Source organism: Scyliorhinus canicula, chromosome 7 (assembly GCF_902713615.1).
Source record: "Scyliorhinus canicula chromosome 7, sScyCan1.1, whole genome shotgun sequence".
In the NCBI taxonomy this organism is placed as follows: domain Eukaryota; kingdom Metazoa; phylum Chordata; class Chondrichthyes; order Carcharhiniformes; family Scyliorhinidae; genus Scyliorhinus; species Scyliorhinus canicula.
In genome coordinates, this window is record NC_052152.1 from 86829013 (window position 1) to 86853244 (window position 24232).

Here is a 24232-nt window from a genome sequence, read left to right on the forward strand (position 1 = left end):
CAAGAGCCAGTGCAGGCTCGATGGGCCGAAGGTCCTCCTTCGGCACTGTAAATTCTATGTAAACATCTAGCCTCCATTGCGGGAGCTGGCCCCCCCTTATTCACCCAATGTGGAGCATGATCCGACACTACCATCGCTGAGTACTTGACATCGACCACCCCCACCAACAACGTCCTATGCAGGACAAAAAAGGCCAATTCGAGAGTACACCCTGTGCACACGCGAGAAAAATTGAGGCTGTTTAGCACAGGGCTAAATCGCTGGCTTTGAAAGCAGACCAAGGCAGGCTAACAGCACGGTTCAATTCCCGTACCAGCCTCCCCGAACAGGCGCCGGAATGTGGCGACTAGGGGCTTTTCACAGTAACTTCATTTGAAGCCTACTTGTGACAATAAGCGATTTTCATTTAATTTTCATTTCAATTAAATTTCTTCGCCCTCGGCCTCCCAAATTTCCATGGATCTACCCCCACCGCCTCCCGATTGTGCTCCATAAACTCTGTCAGCTCCTTCACTGCCGCCGACACCCTCCCCAATCTCAAACTCGACCGATCCAACCTTGGGTCTAAAACCGTGTTAAGCCCCCCAGCCACATCACACCCGCCCCAGTTCGGAGCATAAATATTCACCAGCACCGCCGGCATCCCCCCAATTTCCCACTCACCATCATGTATCTCCCCCCAGACTCAGCCACTATACTCCCTACTTCAAACATCACCCGTTTATTCATCAAAATTGCCACCACCCTCGTTTTAGAAGCTAATCCAAAATGGAATACTTGCCCTTCCCAACCTTTCCTCAACCTAGTCTGATCCACCACCTTCAGACGAGTCGCCTCATAGAATCACAGAATTTGTAGTGCAGAAGGAGGCCATTCGGCCCATCGTGTCTGCACCGGCCCTTGTAAAGGGAAACCTACCGAAGCCTACACCTCTACCTTATCCCCGTAATCCTACCTAACCTTTTTGAACACTAAGGGCAATTTAGCATGACCAATCCACCTAACCAGGGCCGGTTTTAAGCCTATTTGACCAATTTCATCAAATTGGGCCCCGCACCTTAAGGGGACCCCGCGCCAGCGGCGACAGAGTTACCGTTTGAAGCCTTTTCTGTATTGTAAGAGGAACTATAGGGTAGTTTTTACTTTTGGGGAATGCACCGCATTACCGTCGACAAATCCTTCAGCCCTGCGCCGCCAAATCCTTCCGCCCGAGTAAGTAAGTTTCAAAATGTTAGTATATCAAGCATTTAATGTTTTTTTTTGGTTAAAGACGAGCATACTACACGAAATATAAACATACATAAATTTTTACTTTTGTAGAGTAGGGGCCCCGCCATCACTTTTCTAATTGGGCCCACAATTCCTAGCACCGGCCCTGCACCTAACCTGCACATTTTTGGACTGTGGGAGGAAACCAGAGCACCCGGAAGTAACCCCCGCAGACATGGGTGAAAGTGCAAACTCCAGAGACAGTGATCCAAGACAGGAATCAAACTTGGGACCCTGGAGCTGTGAAGCAACTGTGCTAAGCACTGTGCTATTATGCTGCTCATCCTGGAACAGAGCTACGTCCGCCTTTAGAATTTTTAAATGTGCGAACACACGGGCCTTCTTGACCGGCCCATTCAACCCTCGCACGTTCCATGTGATCAGCCTGGTCGGGGGCACCCCACCCCTGCACCCCCCTGACGTTCAACCATAGCCCCTCCTGGGCCAGCCTCCAGTCTGCATCCCACACCTCCTCAGGTCCTCCCTCGGGCGCCCACCATCATCGATTCTCCCCATACCACATCTTAGAAACCCCTCCCCTGTCAGCAGTTCCCCCCCCCCGCCCCCCACCACAAAATAACAGCCCCAGCCCCCATCAACACACTTACCCCCCACTCACCCCCACTGCACTTTCATGAACTAGCCGCCCAGCTAGCCTGGTAGCCCCTGCCAATGTCGTCTAGCATCCTAGCCCCCACTGATTCCCCTCCCCCCACTGATTCCCCTCCACCCCCCGCTCAAACATTATCCTGGTGCAAACTTAACAACACCCACCAAACACAAAGAAAAGAGCAACCCACCATCCCCTACCAAGGACAAACACGGAGCAATGGCCCCAAACATAACACAAAAATAACCCAAACAAACCCCAAAGGAACAGAAAGCGAGCATCTCCTCCAAAGTTTAGTGTCCTCTATCTCCCTCCATTGTCTCTGACACATTCCATCGCCTCCTCAGGCATCCCAAAGTACAGCTCCCAACCCTTATAGGTCACCCACAGGCGCGCCGGGTACAACATACCAAGCTTCACCTCCTACTTGAAGAGGGCCACCTTCACTTTGTTGAAGTCCACTCTCCTCTTAGCCAACTCCGCACCCAGGTCCTGGTATACATGCAGCTCGTTACCCTCCCAGGTACAGCTCCTCATCTGCCTCAGGATCCATTCCTTGTCCAAGAACCATCTCACCATCTCTTCCACCTTTTGGATCGCCTGGTTCTGGGCCATCAGCCTTGTCTCCACACATTAGATCCACACCTTTATCGGGTCTACCATCCTATCCAGATTCTCCTTCCGCTGCTGGCTGAACTTCTCATTGAGAAAGTCCACCAGCTGCGCGACCATTGAGAGGGCAGATTATCTTCACCTGTGTCGCAGGCACAACTCCAGCTATCCCCAACTGTTCCATTCTTTTTCGGCCACTTCTGGTCCACGAATCCACTCTCTCTTTCCACCCCTCCTGCACCTTTTTAAATCTGCAAATCCACCCGTTAGCCGGGGAAAATGTCCGCACATTCCACCATGATCGGGAGCCATCAAATGTGCAACCACACACACCATGGCCGTCACGATGATGGACACGGTTTGCACCCCCTCTTCTCCTTCAGCAGCGATGACTACAGTTTCCCAATTTGAAATACCACAAGTGAACCTTGCCGTTGGTAATTCCTCCTGACGGAGGCAGAGTATCGCAGAAGCCCTGATAATGCCAGGCCGGCCAGTTAATGATATGCCAATGACCTTTACTGTACAATTTGCATTCCCACGCTGGCATGCGCCGTAGAACACATTCACGCCACTGTCAAGTGACCGAAGCATGGCATTCCATTTGGCGCCCGGCGCCAAGCTCAATTTTCAGCTGACGCCAAATTCCCCACCCCATCAGAATTCCTGATTTCGATGTCAGTCGACGGAGAATCCCGCCCATAGTCACCCAAATGGAGAATCTGACCCCTTGATTATCTGTGGGTGTTTCTCCAATACCCCGTTGCTAAGCAGCAGCAGTTTTTATTCGACTTTGATTTTTTAACTTCCCAAAACTACTTCAAGGGTCATAAGAAAGGGTCATAGAACTTAGAACATAGAACACGCAGTGCAGAAGAGAGCCATTTGGCCCATCGAGTCTGCACCAACCCACTTAAGTCCTCACTTCAACCCTATCCTCTGAACCCAATAATCCATCCTAACCTTTTTGGACACTAAAGGCAATTTACCATGGCCAATCCACCTAACCTGAAAGTCTTTGGGCTGTGGGAGGAAACCGGAGCACCCGGAGGAAACCCACACAGATATGAGGAGAACCTGCAGACTCCGCACAGTGACCCAGCAGGGAATTGAACCTGGGACCCTGCCGCTGTAAAGCAACAGTGCTAAACGCTATGCTACCGTGCTGCCCAAAAACGGAGGTTATACAGACAAAGCATCAGGCTTACAGGCAACATTTTGAATTGAAATCCCTTTCTTAACACACAAGTACGGAAATATAAATTAAACTTAAAGATACAGCCCATTCCTGATACCAACAAACACAAATACAACTTACATGGCTATCTCTATTTCCTAACACTTGGTAGAACAGTGATTTTAATTGAAGATAGAGCGACTGAACACCTTGAAAATTTTCAGTTGATCAGAAACTGATCAGGAGATCCAGGCACACCAATCATTAAGATTCGTGAACAGCTGGAGAAAATAATCAAAAAGAATGCAGGCTTTTACATTTAGGGGACTATAATGCACGAGGGCAGAATTCATGTTTCAGCTGTACAAAAATCCTGGTTAAACCAAAGCTGGAAGACTGTGAATAGGTCCGCGTGCCAGGATATATGAGCCTTGGAGGAATGCAGCGTAGTCTTACCAGATGATACCTGGACTGCAAGGGTTAAATTATCAGGAGCCATTACACAAAATAGCATTGCACTCCCTGGAATTCAGAATATTAAGGAGTGATTCATTAAAATTCTTCAAGCGATGAAGGGGAACCGAGAGGGTAAAGAGGAAATGTTTCCACAGGGTTGGGCAGTCTCGGAACAGGGGCGTGGTCGAAGAATGAGAGCCAGATCTTTCAGCAGTTGTATTAGTAAATACTTTTACACACAAAGGATGATAGAAATTTGGAACCCTATTCCACAAATGCCAATTGATCAGACTCTCCCTCCAGGCCTGTCCCCCTGGAGCTAAATAGGTTCTTGATTAATAAGGGGGTCAGGGGTTATGGGGAAAAGGCAGGAGAATGGGGATGACAAATATATCAGCCATGATTGAATGCCGGAGCAGTCTCGATGGGCCGAATAGCCTAATTCTGCTCCTATGTCTTATAGTGTTATGGTCTAATACCTCCTCATTTTCCCTTTCTTTAACATTCCCCTGAAAAGCCCAAAGTTTTAATATTTCCTTCTTCGGCTGAGCGTTATATTTTCCCCACATCTCTGTAAAGCACCTTAGGACATGTTTCTATGCTGAAGGTGCTATGGAGCTGCAAGTTATTCTTGTAGAAATATTCTTAGGCCTGCTCAAGGTGCTTCAGCCCACTCTCGCTCTCTCTCTCGCTTTCTTCAGGTACTATGCCCCAAGAGGGGGCTGGCAACCATGGACTTCCATGTTTTGGTCAAGGGCAATGCTTGGCAAGGTACTGCAGTGATTTGCCTTTGCCCCTTGCAGGTGGCGAACCAAGAATCCAGCCCAGCGTACATCTGCGATTTGTCTACAATATGCCTCAGAGAATTGTTGATTTCTAAATCAATGGCTTCAACTACCAAAACATTCCTCCTCGTTATAACCTTCGTGAGATCCATGGGGATGACCCAATTGATCTCCCCAAGGGGCTCGTGGAGTAAGTGCTCCCTCGTTGAGAGGCCTAGGAATTGGCCTGCATCTCAGGGTGATCCCAGCTGGGACTTGGGCTGTTGCTTAGTTGCTGTATTTTCTAGCTGTGAGTAGGAAATAAACTACTTTTGACTAACCTTTTCTGGACACCTCATTAACTATAATATTGGCAATGAGGATAAAAACGGAATTACAGGCGGCGCTGCTGCCAACTCAGACCATAGCTATTTGTCAACGCAAAAGGAGCAAGGATTGCACTGCTTCAAAAATGCTGCTCTTCAGTAGATTCAACGTGATTGATGCAAATGTAGAAGACTGGGCTCAGTACGCGGAGCTAATGCGCTATTTATTCAGGGCGAACCCTATTACTGGGGAAGACCGCCAGGAGGTGATTCTTTTGACCGCCTGTGAATGGCCCCACTTTCAGCATCACAAAGAGCCTAACCTGTCCTGCGGCCCCAGACTCCAAGATGTTTGAGGAATCGGTGGGACTCATGACTAACCATGACGACCCCAAGTCATCAGTCGTTATCCAAAGATACCCATTTACTACGGCCGTGAGAATCCCGGGGATTCTCTATTAAGATCCTGTCACGATTATGCAAATGGCAAGACACTGCGATTCTGGGCCATCCCTACCCGTGATGCTACTTGTATGTGGCGTAAACAACATGGCAACCCAGCGGAAATTGCTTGTTGAGCCATCATTGGACCTAAAAAGGGCCAACGAGAACTCTTTCTCTCATGGAGAAGGGAGTCCAGGAGCTCCAGGACACATCAGGGGTGGAGGTGTATAGTGTCGGGTGCCCCCCATTCAGACGAGTGGTCCCCTTTAGGAGTGGGACTCCACCCTTGCCTGAACATCGTTGGGGCCAGGGCAATTGGCCGAGGACCCATGCAGCCAGGTGAGACATCTGCCCAGAACCACCAGAGGAGGATACACAGAGGTACGGCAACTGTGACCGGAGAAACCGCAGGAGCCAGCAACACCAGGTCAGTCAACAAGCACGTCGCCCAGGTCAAGGGAGGTGCCCGCCTAGAGCCAGGACCCTCCACCTAGAGCAGCCCAATGAGGACGAGTGTATGCAGTTAAATTGCATCGCCAGGCCACGGTTTGCCCCATCAAAATCACTGTCCGAGTGAATGGTTACCCACTGGAAATGGAGCTGGACATAGGGCTCAGTGATAGGATGGCAGACATTCGGAAAGATCAGGACGGGAACGCAGCATTTGAACTTAAGGGAGACTTGAGGTGGGATTGGCAAAATGCACGAGGGACCAATCACAGGTACAGCAATGACCCCAGATACCTTGCTGGTCATGGCTGCACAAATAGGTGATTGGATGCAGAAGGACTTAGTGTTGGCAACGTTACACCATGTTGTCTTACGGGGGCCTGCAAAGGAAACTGCGTAAGGAGCTGCGGGTCTTTGAGACTATGCAGCAAGAGATCAGCGTGCAGGAGGGCATCGTCCTCAGGGGCTCACGATGTGATGCCAAGCCAGAGCAGACAGGCCATACTCCAGACTTTCAAGAAGGTATGAGGAAACAGGCCATAGGGTCCGTGGAAGTTAGGCTGACATGCGTTTTGTTCAGCTACAGGACCACACCACCCATTACGACTGAAGTGGCTCTGGCTGAATTGGTGATGTGCCGGAGACTCAGAACCCACCTTAGCCTAACATTCCCTGATATTAGTGGGAAAGTAGAAAAGGGTAAAGACCTTCAGTGGCAATACCGAAACAAGCATACGCAAGCCACATGTTTCCTACCAGGGGACGCAGTATACGTCCCAAACTTCGGAGACGGTGCCCGGTGGATTCCAGGGAATGTGGTGAAACAGACTCAATAGGCATCGTACTCAATAAAAACATGGAAACGGACGGCTCAGAAGCACCTAAACCACGTTTGGAGGAGGGAGTATTGGTCGTTCTGGGTTAGTGTGATTAACACTCAATTTAGATCTGTTTCTTTTCTAAGCTCTGGAGTCGCCAGGTGTCGTTAAGACACCGCCACAAGCTTCAAGGTGAAGTTCAAAGCAATAAAACCGTACACCAATTAGTAAGTCCAAACAACTGAGTTTATTATAATACAATTATAATAACTACCCATGCACACGCTAAAAGGATTAAACTTATTCCTACCGCTAAATAAACTAATACTTATCTCGAAGGAACTGCTGGGTCAAGGAACAAGGCCTCTTGCTCTGCTCTGGCCTACAGACTTCAGGTTGGTATGAGTAAAAAGGGGTCAGGAGTGCCTATCTCTGGTAGCGATCGTTGTGAGGCACTTACTTGTTGGCGGCTGCTGTTCGAATCCTCTCCTCTCTCTCGTTCAAGATCTTCTTGGCAAAAGCTGGTCCACGGAGGAGTGTTGGTCAAAGAGAGAGAAGGGCTGGAGGGCTGGATCAGAAGGCTGAACCATGTGTGGGACCTGTCTTTTATAGGTCCCAGGGGATCCGCGCCCCTTTGGGCGGACTCCCTTACCTGCTTGGAATCGATTGGGTCTCTTCCCAATCGATTATGTTTGAATCCCCCAATCATGGGGCAGTTCCTCGGTCACTGGGGCGGTTCTTGGGACTTATTGTTTTGGGCTTCTCTGGCGCCGAAAGGTCTGGCCTTCCATTCAATGTATCGATCTGTGTTTAACTTGTTTCCATTGTATCTGAAATTGCCCGGTATCGCCTCATTAGTATGCTAACTGGTTTCTTTTCACAGTGCTGTCTGGTTTCTGCAGCAGTCAAAACTGGTTTCTGCAGCCGTCCCAATATTCAAGCGCTTTGCAAGCTGCTTGCTTTACAACATGTCCATTTTCCCTGCATTCCTTGCAATCTTCCATTTTGTGTTGGGCAGTGGCTACCCCAGGTGGCTACAGGAGCCAAGGTCAGAACATACCCCACCAGAGGAACCATCTTCCAGCCCCGACGGCCCAGCACAAGGGAGCCCGGGGACATCACCCAGTGGGGGCCCCGACGCTGAGATGCGTGAAGTAGAAGATTCGGGATCCGACATGGAGACTCAGACATCCGAGTGCTGGGACAATGGGATTGCCAGGGAATGGTCGCCACTGACGCCCCCCCCCGCCGGATGATCAATGCAAAAACGGCAGTCCCCGGCCACTACACACTCCCCTACCCGGCCCCACAATAGCCAGAGGTGCAACTGCGGGCAAAGCAGAGACGACAACCTTCTCCACTCCCTCGAACAGAGGGACATATGGACTTTGGAGGGGAGGGATGTTACAACCTGCACGAAACCCATGGGAAGGACCTGAATGATCGGCCCATGGAGTTCGTAGAGTACGGGCTCCCCCGCTTTCCAGCTGTGAGTAGGAAATAAACTACTTTTGACTCTCCTTTTCAGGACTCCTTGTTGTTTCAAATACTACTATTAAATGGAAGCTGCATACACCTTAAACTAGCCCATAATTATTAGCTGAACCCCCATCAATGTCCAGTTGTTCAACAGCAATGTCTCTTTTTATTTCTCTGGTTGGATTGAGACTTCAGTATGTTGAAATCTATTCATTGCCACTCAACAGGGTTTAGCACATTTTGTAAATAATCCCAATTACTGCATGCAAAGCATGCGCAAATCGCTAGCTGTAAAGTAAAACTATGCACTATTTATAGGATTTATTATAAGCAAGTGGAAGGCCAATAGTAAATATTGGCCACCCTTGACATGGTGGTTCCAGTTTTTATTGAGAATACCATAAAAGATGCACAGGTTTGCCCAGATAAATCATGATTATTCTGTTTTTCTCACCTACCTTCGTATTCTGCTTTGTTTTACGTTCTCGTTACTTGCATGTGTTCTTTGTTTCTTGTTCCAAACTTAGTAAGGCAGGGCTGTAAAGGTGTCAATCAGGGCAATGAGCAGAGAGAATCAGACAACCAAGTGATCACATGGTGAAACAACCCTGAGCTCACCATCCTGGTGCCGTTGCTTACTGCCCTCTTGTGGCAGGTTAAAGACAATACCTAAATACAGTATAGTTAAAATTCAACAAACTAATTCCCAAATCGCCCTATTACTATTTTGCATTTAACGTATGCTCCAGTCAATTCCCTTGAATATTACAGAAGATGTCATATTATTATCATTTATTCATAAGGAGTTTCTCCTCTCATTCTAGGCACAATAATAATAATATTGCACCAAGAGGTGAAAAGAGGGGTTAGCCGGATCGTTCTTTTATGACACCGATGCGATGGGCTGAATGACATCCCTCTGTACTGTATATTTTACACTGCATCTAGTAAACTTCTGATGCTTTTTTAAAAATATTTTATTCAAGGCATTCAGCACACAGGGCTGGCTTTTAAAGCAGACCAAGGCAGGCCAGCAGCATGGTTCGATTCCCGTACCAGCCTTCCCGAACAGGCGCTGGAATGTGGCGACTAGGGGCTGTTCACAGTAACTTCATTTGAAGCCTACTTGTGACAATAAGCAATATTTTTTTTTTATATAAACAAAAGCAGAAGAACAACCAAACAACATTGTAAACAACTGACACCCACTCCCCTCCGTTCCAATACCGCACCCCTCTCACAACCTGCCTTCCCCATTGTAACCGCCTTACCCCCCCCCCCCACCCCCCCAATGCCCCCTGCCCTTTGCTGACCTCTCAAACCTCCTTAAATAAATCAATGGACAGTTCCATCTCTGAGTGAACCCATCAATCGACCACCTCAAGACGAACTTGACCCTCTCCGGCTTCAGGAATTCCGCCAGGTCTTCACCCACACTCCCGCTGTCGGCAGCTCCGAGTCCCGCTCCTGAGCAGGATCCGTCTCCGGGCTATCAGGGAGGCACAGGCCAAAACATCAGCCTCTCTCGCCCCCTGGACTCCCGGTCTTCCGACACCCTGAATATCGCCACCTCTGGACTCGGGGCCACTTCTACCCCCAGCACCTCGAACAGCACGTCCGTGAACCCCTGCCAGAACCCCTTCAGCTTCGGATATGACCAAAATATGTGGATGTGATTTGCAGCCTCCCCCGCGCACTGCCACATCTATCCTCTACCCTCTCAAAAAACCAACTCATCTGTGTTACCGTCATATGTGCCCTATGGACTACTTTAAACTGGATGAAGCTTAGCCTCACACATTTTTTTTTGGAAATGTTTTTTATTGAGTTTTCATATTTTATATCCAACAAATTACAAATTATTAGGGAAAAAAAACACGCAAACATTGACATGTATATTTACAGGTAAGCATCTTCATAATAACAACTGTGGCCACCCCCTTTAACCGGCATACATATTTTACATTCCCCAATATGGCCGAGGCACATGTTTGTAGGCATTTGTTTACAATTTGGTTTTGGGCCTTAGCTTGCCATCAGACTGTCGCTTGCGGCTTTGTCCTTCCGTTTTTTTTGGAATAATTTTTATTCAAGTTTTCAACAACAAATCTTTATCACAACAGAGAAAAACAGTAACCCCTCCCCTCCAATACAAAAACAATAAATTAACAAGAAAAAGAAATAAGCGTAAAACCATGCGAACAAACCCCCATAACGAACCCGTAGCCCTCCCCCCCCCGGCTACCTTCCCCCGATTCCCGTCCATTTTCCCCTGATTCTTGGCCACCCGACTATTCTTCCTCTTGTTCTTTGGCCACAAACAGGTCCCGGAACAGTTGCAGAATGGCTCCCACGTTCTGTGGAAGCCGTCGTCTGACCCTCGGAGGCGAATTTGATTTTCTCCATTTGGAGAGATTCCGAGAGGTCGGACAGCCAGTCTGCAGCTCTGGGCGGTGCTGCTGACCGCCAGCCAAACAGGATTCTACGGCGGGCGATCAGGGAGGCAAAGGCAAGTGCGTCCGCCCTCCTCCCCACTGGCTGGACCTACAAGTGAGCAAAGGGAGGGCCCAGCACCCGCAATGGAGGTTGGATGTGAGACTGTTGGCAGAGGAAGAGGTGTGTGAGCGGGTGAGGAAGGCCATCCGGGGATCTGTGGAGATTAATGACATGGGGGAGGATTCGGCAAGTAGAAGGCACTGAAGGCAGTGGTCAGGGAGGAGTTTATTTCAATTTTGGCAGAGATAGGGAGGCTAATGGAGTAAATCCTGGGCAGGAGATATGCAGAGGCCTCGGATGGGCTGCTAAAGGAATGGCAGAGGCTGCAGATGGAGTTTAGGCTATCATCTACGGTAAGGCAGTGGGGCAGTTGAGAAGGGTGAGAGGGGCGGTAAATGAATATAGGGAGAAGGTGAGAAGGATGCTCCTGCACCAGTTGAGGAAGCAGGGGGCGGCGAGGGAGATTGGGAAAGTGAAGGACAGAGGTGGGAATACGGCCTTGGACCTGGCGGGGGTGAACGGGGTGTTTAGGGACTTCTATAGTAAGCTGTACGAGTCGGAACCCCAGCTGGGAAGGAGGGGATGAGGTGGTTTCTGGAAAGGGTGGAATTCCCGAAGGTGGATGAGAAGTTGGTGGAGGACCTGGGGGCCCCAAATGGGCTGGTAGAAGTAGTGGAGGAGCTGAAGGCGATGCAATCGGGTAAGGCCCCGGGTCTGGATGGGTACCCGGTGGAATTTTACAAGAAGTTCTCAAGGGTAGCTGTTGGTCAGGGCTTTCAATTAAGCAAAGGAGCAGGGAGTACTCCTCCACCCCATGTTGTCGCAGGCGTCGATCTCCCTCATTCTAAAGCGAGATAAAGATCCAGGTGTGGTCATATAGAACTACTTCCCTGCTAAATGTAGGTGCCAAACTATTGTCGAAGATCTTGGCCTCGAGGATCAAGGACTGTGTGCCAGGTGTAATAGGGGAGGACGAGACGCGGTTTGTGAAGGGGAGGCATCTGACGCCCAACATAAGGAGGTACTTAATGTGATCATGATGCCTCCAGAAGGACACGAGACAGAGGTGGTGGCCATGGATGCAGAGAAGGCCTTTGATCGAGTGGAGTGGGAATACCTACTGGAGGTCCTGGGGTGGTTTGGGTATGGGGCTGGAGCACAGGGTCTCACTTTACACAGATGATTTACCTTTATATATATCGGACCCGCTGGGGTGGACTGAAGGTTTATGGGGATATTAGAAGAATTTGGTTGGTTCCCGGGGTATAAATTGAATATGGACAATAGTGAGGTATTTGCGATCCAGGATAGGGGGCAGGAGAGGAGATTGGGTGATTGCCGTTCAAGGTGGTGGTGGTGGGGAGGTGCTTTCGGTATTTAGGTATTGAGGTCAGGGCCGGCTCAAGGTACTGGCAACTCGGGCAGTCGCCCGGGGCGCCATGTGCTAGCGGGCGCCATCAGTACTGAGGTTGTAAGATTCTAAGGACGATCTGCGCATTTGCAACATGTTGCCTCCGCTTGATGGCAGCTACGCATGCTCAGTAGCTGCCCACGCGCAGTCCGGAGTCACATGGGGTGCTCATTCAGCCCCTGTGCGGCCGCCATGTTTTTTTTGTTTTTTTTAATAATTTTTATTGAAGAGATTTTTTACATGAAAATATTTACCCCCCCTAACCATAGACTATTACACAATATTCCCTCTTAACAGATAGCCCCCCCCGCCCGACCCCCCGCGCGCGCTGTCCCTCCCCCCCCCCGCCCCCAAACAGCAAACAAAGCAACAATTAACATCAAACATGAACTGCGAACAAATTTGTCTGCATTACAACCTTAAATAACCCACCACACCCGTTGTTGCCACCCCCCCTCCCCCCCCCCCCCCCCCCGGGTTGCTGCTGCTGCGACCTCTGCACCCTATCTTTGAGCCAAAAAGTCGAGGAAAGGCTGCCACCGCCTGAAGAACCCTTGTACCGACCCTCTCAGGGCGAATTTGACCCTTTCCAACTGGATAAAGCTTGCCATGTCATTAATCCAAGTTTCCACGCTTGGAGGCCTCGCGTCCTTCCACTGTATCAGTATCCTTCTTCGCGCAACTAGGGACGCAAAGGCCAGTATTACGGCCTCTCTCGCCTCCTGTACCCCCGGCTCCACCCCAACCCCAAAGATCGCTAGTCCCCATCCTGGTTTGACCCTGGATCCCACCACCCTCGACACCGTCCTTGCCACCCCCTTCCAGAACTCCTCCTGTGCCGGACATGCCCAAAACATATGGACATGGTTCGCTGGACTTCCCGAACACCTGACACATCTGTCCTCACCCCCAAAGAACCGACTCATCCTTGTCCCCGTCATATGGGCTCTATGTAGCACCTTAAATTGAATGAGGCTAAGCCTCGCACACGAGGAGGAAGAATTAACCCTCTCCAGGGCATCAGCCCATGTCCCATCCTCTATCTCAGGGGTGGGCAAACTACGGCCCGCGGGCCGCATGCGGCCCGCCAAAGGTATTTCTGCGGCCCGCCAAGTCATTAAAAAAAAAAACATTTTTTTTAAAATTTTTTTTTTTTTTTTTTTAATTTTTTTTTAAGGTTAATGGGGGGGTCTGTTGGGTTACTTACTGGTATAGGGTGGATACGTTGACTTGAGTAGGGTGATCATTGCTCGGCACAACGTCGAGGGCCGAAGGGCCTGTTCTGTGCTGTACTGTTCTATGTTCTATATGAGGCGCCCAGAATCATAACCGGGTGAAGTAATTATTTTACTTAATATACTATGCGGCCCTTTGTGAATTGTGAATTTCTGAATGTGGCCCTTGCACGGAAAAGTTTGCCCACCCCTGCTCTATCTGCTCTCCCAGCTCCCCCTCCCACTTGGCTTTCAGCTCCTCTACTGATGCCTCCTCAGCCTCCTGCATTACTTTGTATATGTCCGATATCCTCCCCCCTCCGACCCAGACCCCCGAGAGCACCCTATCGCTCGCCCCCCTGCTGGGGAGCAAGGGGAACCCTTCCACCTGGCGGCTAGCAAATGCCTTCCCCTGCAAATGTCGAAACACGTTTCCCGGGGGGAGCCCGAATTTCTCCTCCAGCTCTCTCAGGCTCGCAAACCTCCCATCTACAAACAGATCCTTCAGCTGCCTGATGCCCACCCTGTGCCAGCTCTGAAATCCCCCGTCCATGTTCCCCGGGATGAATCTATGGTTCCCTCTTAACGGTGCCTCCATCAGACCTCCCACTTCCCCCCTGTGTTGCCTCCACTGCCCCCAGATCTTGAGGGTGGCCGCCACCACCGGGCTCGTGGTGTACCTCGTGGGAGGGAGCGGCCATGGCGCCGTTACTAGGGCCCCCAGGCTTATGTTGCCACAGGACCCCCTCTCCATTCGTTTCCAAGCTGCCCCCTCCCCTTCCATCATCCACTTGCGCACCATCGACACATTAGCCGCCCAGTAATACCCCGAAAGGTTTGGTAATGCCAGCCCTCCACTCTCCCTACTCCGCTCCAAGAAGACCCTCCTCACCCTTGGGGTGCCATGCGCCCATACGTAGCTCATGATGCTGCTCGTCACCTTTTTGAAGAAGGCCCTAGGGAGGAAGGTGGGCAAGCACTGAAATAAAAACAAAAACCTTGGGAGGACCGTCATTTTAACGGACTGCACCCTGCCCGCCAGCGACAGCGGCACCATGTCCCACCTTTTAAATTCCTCCTCCATCTGTTCCACTAGCCTAGAGAAGTTCAACTTGTGGAGAGTCCCCCAGTTCCTTGCCACCTGCACCCCTAAATATCTAAAACTCTTTCCTGCTCTCTTCAACGGGAGTCTCCCGATTCCCTCTTCCTGGTCCCCTGGGTGTATCACAAATACCTCACTCTTACCCAAGTTTAGCTTGTACCCCGAAAAGTCCCCGAATTCTGCTAGCAGTTCCATCACCTCCGGCATTCCCCCTTCTGGGTCTGCCACGTATAGCAGCAGGTCGTCCGCGTATAGCGATACCCGGTGCTCCTCCCCGCCCCTTGTCAGCCCTCTCCACCCCCCTGAGCCCCTCAGTGCCATCGCCAACAGTTCAATTGCCAGTGCGAAGAGCAGGGGGGACAAGGGGCACCCCTGTCTGGTCCCCCGGTGGAGCCCAAAATACTCCGATCTCCTACCATTCGTCACTACACTTGCCGTCGGGGCCGAATAGAGCAGCTTCACCCATTTAATAAATCCCTCCCCAAATCCAAACCGCTCCAGCGTCTCCCACAGGTACTTCCACTCCACCCTATCAAATGCTTTCTCCGCGTCCAATGCCACCACTATCTCCGCCTCCCCCTCCACTGCCGGCATCATGATGACGTTTAGCAGTCTCCGCACGTTCGCATTAAGCTGCCGCCCTTTCACAAAACCCGTCTGGTCCTCGTGTATCACCCCTGGCACACAATCCTCTATCCTGGTAGCCAGGATCTTTGCCAGCAGCTTGGCGTCCACATTCAGGAGCGAGATAGGCCTATATGACCCACACTGCACGGGGTCCTTATTCCGCTTCAAGATCAGAGAGATCAGTGCCTGCGACATTGTCGGGGGCAGAGCCCCCCCCTCCCATGCCTCGTTGAAGGCTCGCACCAGCACAGGGCCCACCAGATCCGCATATTTTTTGTAAAATTCCACCGGGAACCCGTCTGGCCCCGGCGCCTTCCCCGACTGCATATGCCCAATCCCCTTGACTAGCTCCTCTAGCCCTATCTGCGCCCCCAGCCCCTCTACCAGCTCCTCTTGGACCTTGGGGAACCTCAGTTTGTTCAAGAAGCCCTCCATCCCCCCTTCCCTCGTCGACGGCTCTGACCGATACAGCTCCTTATAGAAGTCTCTGAAAACCCCATTTACTTCTGGCCCCTTCTGCACTATGTTCCCACCCCTCTCCCTCACTCCCCCAATTTCTCTAGCCGCATCCCGCTTGCGGAGCTGATGCGCCAGCATCCTACTCGCCTTCTCCCCATACTCATAAATCGCGCCCTGCGCCCTTCTCCACTGTGTCTCCGCCTTTCTGGTGGTCAACAGGTCAAACTCAGCCTGCAAACTACGCCGTTCCCCCAGCAGCCCCTCCTCTGGTGCCTCCGCATATTTCCTATCCACGTCCAGAAGCTCCCCCACCAGCCTCTCCCTCTCCTGTCTCTCCCTCCTTTCCCTATGTGCCCGTATGGAGATCAGCTCCCCCCGGATCACCGCCCTCAGGGCCTCCCATACCATCCCCACCTGCACCTCCCCCGTGTCATTAATGTCCAGATATCTCTCAATGCTCTTCCGGACCCTCTTATACACCTCCTCATCCGCCAGCAACCCCACATCCAGACGCCACAGCGGACGCTGGTCTCGCACCTCTCCCATTTCCAAATCTACCCAGTGTGGCGCGTGGTCTGAGACCGCTATGGCCGAGTACTCCACTTCCCGTACTTTCGGGATCAGTCCCCTGCTTAATACAAAAAAGTCAATTCTAGAATAGACTCTGTGGACATGGGAGAAAAAGGAATACTCCCTCGCCCTCGGCCTCCCAAACCTCCAGGGGTCCACCCCTCCCATCTGCTCCATAAACCCCTTTAACACTTCTGCCGCTGCCGGCCTCCTACTCGTCCTTGAACTCGATCTGTCCAGCACGGGGTCCAGCATTGTGTTGAAGTCCCCCCCCATGATCAGGCCCCCTGCCTCCAGGTCCGGAATGAGGCCCAGTAGGCGCCTCATGAAGCCAGCGTCGTCCCAGTTCGGGGCATACACGTTAACCATCACCACTTTCTCCCCCTGCAGCCTACCCTTCACCATGACATATCTACCCTCTTTATCCGCCACCACCTCCGCCGCCACGAACGACACCCTCTTCCCTACCAGGATCGCCACCCCTCGGTTCTTTACGTCCAGTCCTGAGTGGAACACTTGTCCCACCCACCCCCTTCTCAGGCGGACCTGGTCCGCCACCTTCAAATGGGTCTCTTGTAGCATTGCTACATCCGCCTTCAGCCCCTTCAAATGCGAGATTACTCTCGTTCTCTTGACCGGCCCATTCAGCCCCCTCACATTCCAAGTGATCAGCCGGGTCGAAGGGCAGCCCGCCCCTTTCCCCCGCCGACTAGCCATATCCTGTCACCTGCTCTCCCCGAGTCAGCCCTCCCTTTCTGACCCCCCCCCCCCCCCCCCCCCCCCCACCCCTCCAGTCCTCAACTTCTCCTCCCTGGCCTTTTCAGCAGCAACCCGGTGGCCCCCCCTTCCCCCCTCCCCCCCCCCCCCCCCCCACCCCCCTCCCCCCCCAGGCTAGGACCCTTCCTAGCCGTGACGCACCCTCCATAGTACTTCCGTGAGTCAGCTGGTTTACGCTGACCCGGCTGCCCCTGCCACACTCCGGCTCCTCCCGGCATGGGGGGACGTCCCCCCCCCTTACCACCCCTCCTTGACCCCGCTCCAGCGCGGGAAAGGGAGCCATTGCTGACCACGCCCCTTACTCCCAACCCCCTCCCTCCTCTGCCCCGTGCGCGGGAAACCAGAGGAAAGCCCGCGCTTTCGCCCTGCCCCTCCCCGCCCCTCCATCTTCAGTTCCACCCCCGTCCCCGATCTCCCACCGATAAATACAAAACAACCAAAAACCCCACAAGAAACACATACCCCCGGCACTCCCCCCCCACCCCGCCCTCCCACCATAACATTATAAATAACAGGAAAAAGAGAGAAAAAACTGGTATAGAGAACAAAAAGGGTCCAAAAATACGGCCAAGTGAAAATCCAACCAACAGAAAGCCACGTGTCCAGCTCAAAGTACCAGAGCGGCAACGACCGCCAAGTATCCCCTGGTTCTAGTTCGAGTCCAGCTTTTCTTCCTGGACAAAGGCCCACGCCTCCTCCGGGGACTCGAAATAGTGGTGCTGGTCCTTGTAGGTCACCCACAAGCGCGCTGGCTGCAGCATCCCGAATCTAATTCTCTTGGCATGCAGCACCGCCTTCGTCCGGTTGAACCGGGCCCGCCGCTTTGCCACCTCCGCACTCCAGTCCTGAAAGATCCTCACCGTCGAGTTCTCCCATTTGCTGCTCCTCTCTCTCTTGGCCCACCTCAGCACCCTCTCCCGGTCACTGAATCGCTGGAACCGAACCAGCACCGCCCTCGGGGGTTCGTTTGCTCTTGGCTTCCTGGCCATTACTCTGTAGACCTCCTCCAATTCCAGGGGCGAAGGGACGGCCCCTGCCCCCATCAGTGAGCCCAGCATTTCTGCCACATACCCCTGGAGGTCCGACCCCTCCAGCCCTTCTGCCAGGCCCAGGATCCTCAGGTTTTTCCGCCTCATGCGGGTATCCATCTCCTCCAATCGGTTTTGCCATCTCAGGTGGAGTGCCTCGTGCACCTCCACCTTTCCCACGAGGACCGTGGCCTCCTCCTCCCTCACAGTCATCTCCTGCTGCAGCTCCCGAATTGACGCCTCTTGGGTCGCCTGTGCCCCCATCAGCCTGGTGGTCGTCGCGTTCATCGACTCCAGCAGCTCCACTTTCAGCTCCGTGAAGAAGCGCAGGAGAGCGGCCTGCTGCTCCTCCGCCCATTTCCTCCAGTCCTCGGGTGCGCCGCCGGCCGCCATTTTGGATTTCTTCCCCCGCTTTTTTCGGGGAGCTGCTGCCGCTTTTTTTCCTGCCCCACTTCGGGTGACGACCATAAATTTGACGGGGTTCTCCTCTGGGAACCTTCCCCCACCGGGAATTGCCGTTCCAGCGCCGTTAGGGGCCCTCCAATCGGCCCGAAAACACCTTCCTAACAGGAGCAGCCAAACGTGCGACTTAGCTGGTCATAGCCGCAACCGGAAGTCGTGCGGCCGCCATGTTGATTGGCCTCGGCCGCCTGCCGGTCTGGTTCAGCCGCTGGCGGCTGCTCAGTGTCTGTGTGAGGCAGTAGCTGCACGGAGGGTCCTCGGCGGGAGGAGGGCCACCGAGGGGAGCAGGAAAAGGCTATCCGCAGCGGGGAAAGGTGATGGAGCGCAGCGCTGGAGGCCTTTAAAATTGGCACTTGTAAGGGCGCCGAAGTTCAGCTTGCCCGGGGCGCCAGCAACCCTAGGGCCGCTGCTGATTGAGGTGGTGCGGGAATGGGAGTAGCTGCATAAACTGAATTTGGGTTGGTTGGTAGAACAGATGAGGGGGTACTTTCGAAGGTGGGATGTGCTCCCATTGCCATTGGCGGGGTGGGTACAGACAGCGAAAATGACGGTCCTCCCGAGGTTTTTGTTCATCTTTCTGAGCCTTCCAATTTTTATCCCCAAGGCATTCTTTAAAAAAGTGAATGCGGTGATCTCAGGATTTGTGTGGACGGGTAAAACCCCGCGGGTGAAGAAGGTGCTGTTGAAGCGGGGACGGTGGGCTGGCTCTTCTGAATTTTATAAATTATTATTGGGTGGCGAATATTGCGATGGTCAGGTAGTGGGGGAGAGGTCGGTGTGGGTGCGGGTGGAGGTGGTCTCATGTAAAGACACAAGTTTGGAGCACTGTTAACGGCACCTCTGCCGTTCTCATCGGCTTAGTACTCCACAGTAGTGGTGGCAGCCCTGAGGAGGTGGGGACAGTGGAGGCAGCATATGGGGTTGGAGAGGGGGGTCGCTGTGGGCACCAATATGCGGTAATCTCCAGTTCGCTCATGGGGGGCTGGATGGGGGGATTCTGGAGTTGGCAACAGGTGGGGATCGAGAGATTTGGAGGTCTTTTTATTGATGAGGGCTTCCTGAACTTGGAGGAGTTGGAGGAGGAGTTTGAGATCAAACTGATACAATTTAAGGTGGCAGATGACGGTGCCCGGATGAGCAGGTTCTTCAAGTAGGTGGAGGATAGGTGTGGGCACTGTGCGGGTTATCCTGCGAACCATGTCCATATGTTTTGGGCATGTCCAACGCTGAGGGGTTTCTGGCAGGGGTTTGCTGACAGCATATCAGAAGTTTTAATGGTGAGGGTGATGCCGAGTCTAGAGGTAGTAAACTTCGGTGTGTCTTAAGACCCGGGAGCCCAGGGGGTGAGAGAGGCCCATATCCTGGCCCTTGCCTCCCTGGTGGGCCGGAGACGGATCTTACTCGGTTGGAGAGACGCGGAATCCCCCGAAGTCGGGGGTATGGATTAGTGACATGATGGGGTTTCTCAGACTCGAAAAAATCAAATTCGCCTTGAGGGGATCGATGCAGGGGATTGCAGCCGTTCATCGAATACTTCTAGAAAAATTAAGCTGTCAGCAGGTGGCGAGTAAGGGCAGGAGAACTAGTGGAAAGGGGGCTGGGGAAGACGGTCCTGTTTTTGTAAGTCATATTGGCTGGGGTTTGTTATTGGGGGTGGGGGTTGGTTAAATTGTTTTATTCTTGTTGAAACCTGATGTTTAAAATTGTTAAAATTATAAGTGCCTTAATAAAATATTTTCCAATAAAAAGGTTGCGCAGTACTGGTCTGAGGCAACAGAAGGGCTCCGACGTGACTGCTTGCAGTCAGTGGACAGCGACCAACCTAAACGAGTGTGCCACCACCGTCACAGGCTTTATCAGCAAATGTGTAGACAACTACGTGCCAAAGAAAGCAGCACGTACGTTCCCCAAGTGGAAACCATATCTTAATCGGGAGATTGACTCCCTACTGAAGGACAGGTCTGAGGCGTTCAAGTCAGGCAAACCTAACCTGTACAAGAAATCCAGGTACGACCTCCGCAAAGCCATCCGAGATGCCAAGAGACAATATCAGACCAATCTAGAGTCACAGGCTAGCGTTACAGATTCTCGTCGATTGTGGCAAAGCCTAAACAACATAATGGGCTACAAAGCGAAGCCGAGCAGTATCACCAGCAGCAGCATACCCCTCCCCGATGAACTCAACGCATTCTACGCTCAGTTCGAGCAGGAAACCACTGTCGAGTGCCCTAGCAGCACAAAACACACCCATACCCACTGTCAGTTTCCGAAGTCAGATCGGCTTTTCTGAAAGTCAACCTTCAGAAGGCAACGGGTTCGGACTGGATCCCTGTTCATGCACCCAGAGCTTGCGCAAACCAGCTAGTAGATGTTTTCGCAGACATCTTCAACATGTCCCTACCCCGCTCCGAAGTCCCCACCTCCTTTAAGAAGACCACCAGCATACCGGTGCCAAAGAAGAACCAGGCAACGTGCCTCAATGACTACCGTCCGGTGGCCCTGACTTCAGTCTTAATGAAGTGCGTCGAGAGGTTGGTCATGAAACGCATCACCTCCTTGTTCCCAGAACGTCTTGATCCACTGTAATTCGCATTCTGCCGCAACCGGACCACAGCAGAAGCCATCTCCCTGGCCCTACACTCATCCCTAGAGCATCTCAACAACAAGGACTCCGACATCAGACTCCTATTTATTGACTACAGCTCCGCTTTCAACACCATAATCCCAGCCAAGCTCATATCAAAGCTCCAAAACCTAGGACTTGGCTCCTCACTCTGCAACTGAATCCTCGACTTTCTGACCCACAGACCACAATCGGTAAGAATAAACAATACCTCCTCCGCGATTGTCCTCAATACCGGGGTCCTGCAAGGCCTACTATACTCCCGACACACACACACATACACATGACTGCATGGAAAAATTTGGTTCCAACTCCATCTACACGTTTGCTGACGACACGACCATAGTGGGTCAGTTCTCGAACAATGGCGGGTCAGAATACAGGAGGCAGAGAGAGAACCTAGTGGAGTGGTGCAACGACAACAATCCATCCCTCAATGGCAGCAAAACCAAAGAGCTGGTCATTGACCAGGAAGCAAAGCACTGTACACACCGCTGTCAGCATCAACAGAGCCAAGGTGGAGATGTTTGACAGCTTCAAATTCCGAGGTGTTCACGTCATCAAATATCTGTTCTGCTCCACCCACGTCGGCTCTACCACCAAGAAAGCACAACAGCGCCTATACTTCCTCAGGAAACTAAGGAAATTCGGCATGTCCACATTGACTCTTACCAACTTTTACAGATGCACCATAGAAAGCATCCTATCGGGCTGCATCACAGCCTGGTATGGCAACTGCTCGGCCCAAGACCGCAAGAAACTTAAGAGAGTCCTGAACACAGCCCAGTCCATCACACAAACCTGCCTCCCATCCATTGACTCCATCTACACCTCCCGCTGCCTGGGGAAAGCGGGCAGCATAATCAAAGACCCCTCCCACCCGGCTTACTCACTCTTCCAACTTCTTCCATCGGGCAGGAGATACAGAAGTCTGAGAACACACACGAACATACTCAAAAACAGCTTCTTCCCTGCTGTTACCAGGCTCCTGAACGAGCCTCTTATGGACTGACCTGATTAATACTACATGCTTGCATGCTTCACCCGATGCCGCTGTTTACATTGTGTTGCCCTATTATGTAACCAACAATCCGCTGTCGAGTGCCCCAGCAACCCATAATTCACCCATACCCACCATCACAGTTTCCAAAGTCAGATCGGCCTTCCTGAAAATGAACCCACGGAAGGCGACGGGCCCGGATGGGATCCCTGGTCGTGCACTCAGAGCCTGCGCATACCAGCTGGCAGAGGTTTTCACAGACATCTTTAACCTATCCCTACTCCACTCCAAGGTCCCCACCTGCTTCAAGAAGACCACCATCATACCGGTACCAAAGAAGAACCAGGCAACATGCCTCAATGACTGCCGCCCGGTGGCCCTGACGTCAGTTGTAATGAAGTGCTTCGAGAGGCTGATCATGAAGCGCCTCACCTCCATACTCCCGGTACACCTTGACCCACTTCAATTTGCATACCGTCGCAACCGGTCCACATCAGACACCATTTCCCTGGCCCTACACTCATCCCTAGAGCATCTCGACAACATCAGACTCCTATTTATTGACTACATCTCCGCCTTCAACACCATAATCCCAGCCAAGCTCATATCAAATCTCCAAAACCTAGGACTTGGCTCTCCACTCTGCAACTGGATCCTTGACTTTCTGACCAACAGACCACAATCAGTAAGAATGAACACCAACACCTCCTCCACAATAGTCCTCAATACCGGTGCCACGCAAGGCTGCATACTTAGCCCCTACTTTACTCCCTGTACACACACGACTGCGTGGCAAAACTTGGTTCCAACTCCATCTACATGTTTGCTGACGATATGACCATAGTGGGCCGGATCTCGAATAACGAGTCAGAATACAGGAGGGAGATAGAGAACCTAGTGGAGTGGTGTAACGACAACAATCTCTCCCTCACTGCCAGCAAAACTAAAGAGCTGGTCATCAACATCAGGAAGCAAAGTACTGTACACACCCCTGTCAGCATCAACGGGGCCGAGGTGGAGATGGTTAGCAGTTTCAAATTCCTAGAGGTGCACATCACCAAAAATCTGTCCTGGTCCACTCACGTCGACACTATCACCAAGAAAGCACAACAGCGCCTATACTTCCTCAGGAAACCAAGGAAATTCGGCATGTCCACATTAACCCTTACCAGCTTTTACAGATGCACTATAGAAAGCATCCTATCGGGCTGCATCACAGCCTGGTATGGCAACTGCTCGGCCCAGAGAGTCGTGAATACTGCCCAGTCCATCACACGAACCTGCCTCCCATCCATGGACTCCATCTACACCTCCCGCTGCCGGGGGAAAGCGAGCAGCATAATCAAAGATCCCTCCCACCCAGCTTACTCACTTTTCCAACTTCTTCCATCGGGCAGGAGATACAGAAGTCTGAGAACACGCACGAACAGACTGAAAAACAGCTTCTTCCCCACTGTCACCAGACTCCTAAATGACCCTCTTATTGACTGACCTCATTAAGACTACACCCTGTATGCTTCAACCGATGCCAATGCTTATTTAATTACATTGTATATCTTGTGTATTTTCATGTATTTTCTTGAATTTTGTTTAATTCCCTTTTCTTCCATGTACTGAATGATCTGTTGAGCTGCTTGCAGAAAAATACTTTTCACTGTACCTCGGTACACGTGACAATAAACAAATCCAATCCAATCCAATCCAATCCTTTTATTTTCATGTACTAAATGATCTGTTTGAGCTGCTCACAGAAAAAAACTTTTCACTGTGCGTCGGTACACATGATAATAAATAAATCTAAAATCCAATATCACCACCAAATGGTCCGCGTCCACCTCCTCCTGCACTATGCTGGCTAAGACGAGAATCATTCCCACCCAGAATCTTCCCAATTTTTCACAACCCCAAAACATGTGTGCATGATTCGCTGGCCCCCACCCAATCCTCTCTCTTCTACTATAACCTGAAAGAACCCACGCATTCTCGCCCGAGTCATATCACCCTGTGCACCACCTTAAACTGTATCAGGCTGATCCTTGCAGAAGAGGAGGTCCCGTT

The 24232-nt window shown here is 51.7% G+C and overlaps 1 protein-coding gene across 2 annotated transcripts in view; it reads right to left on the minus strand.

The window, feature by feature from the left end:
• Positions 1-8978, minus strand: part of map3k7cl (map3k7 C-terminal like) — a 167663-nt gene extending 158685 nt beyond the window's left edge. The window contains exon 1 of one of the 2 annotated variants that reach the window (XM_038802366.1): positions 8864-8978. The gene's annotated coding sequence lies outside the window, so the exon portion shown is untranslated. The remainder of the gene's footprint in view (positions 1-8863) is intronic. The other variant, XM_038802368.1, reaches the window with a different exon arrangement.
• Positions 8979-24232: the final 15254 nt, after the last annotated feature.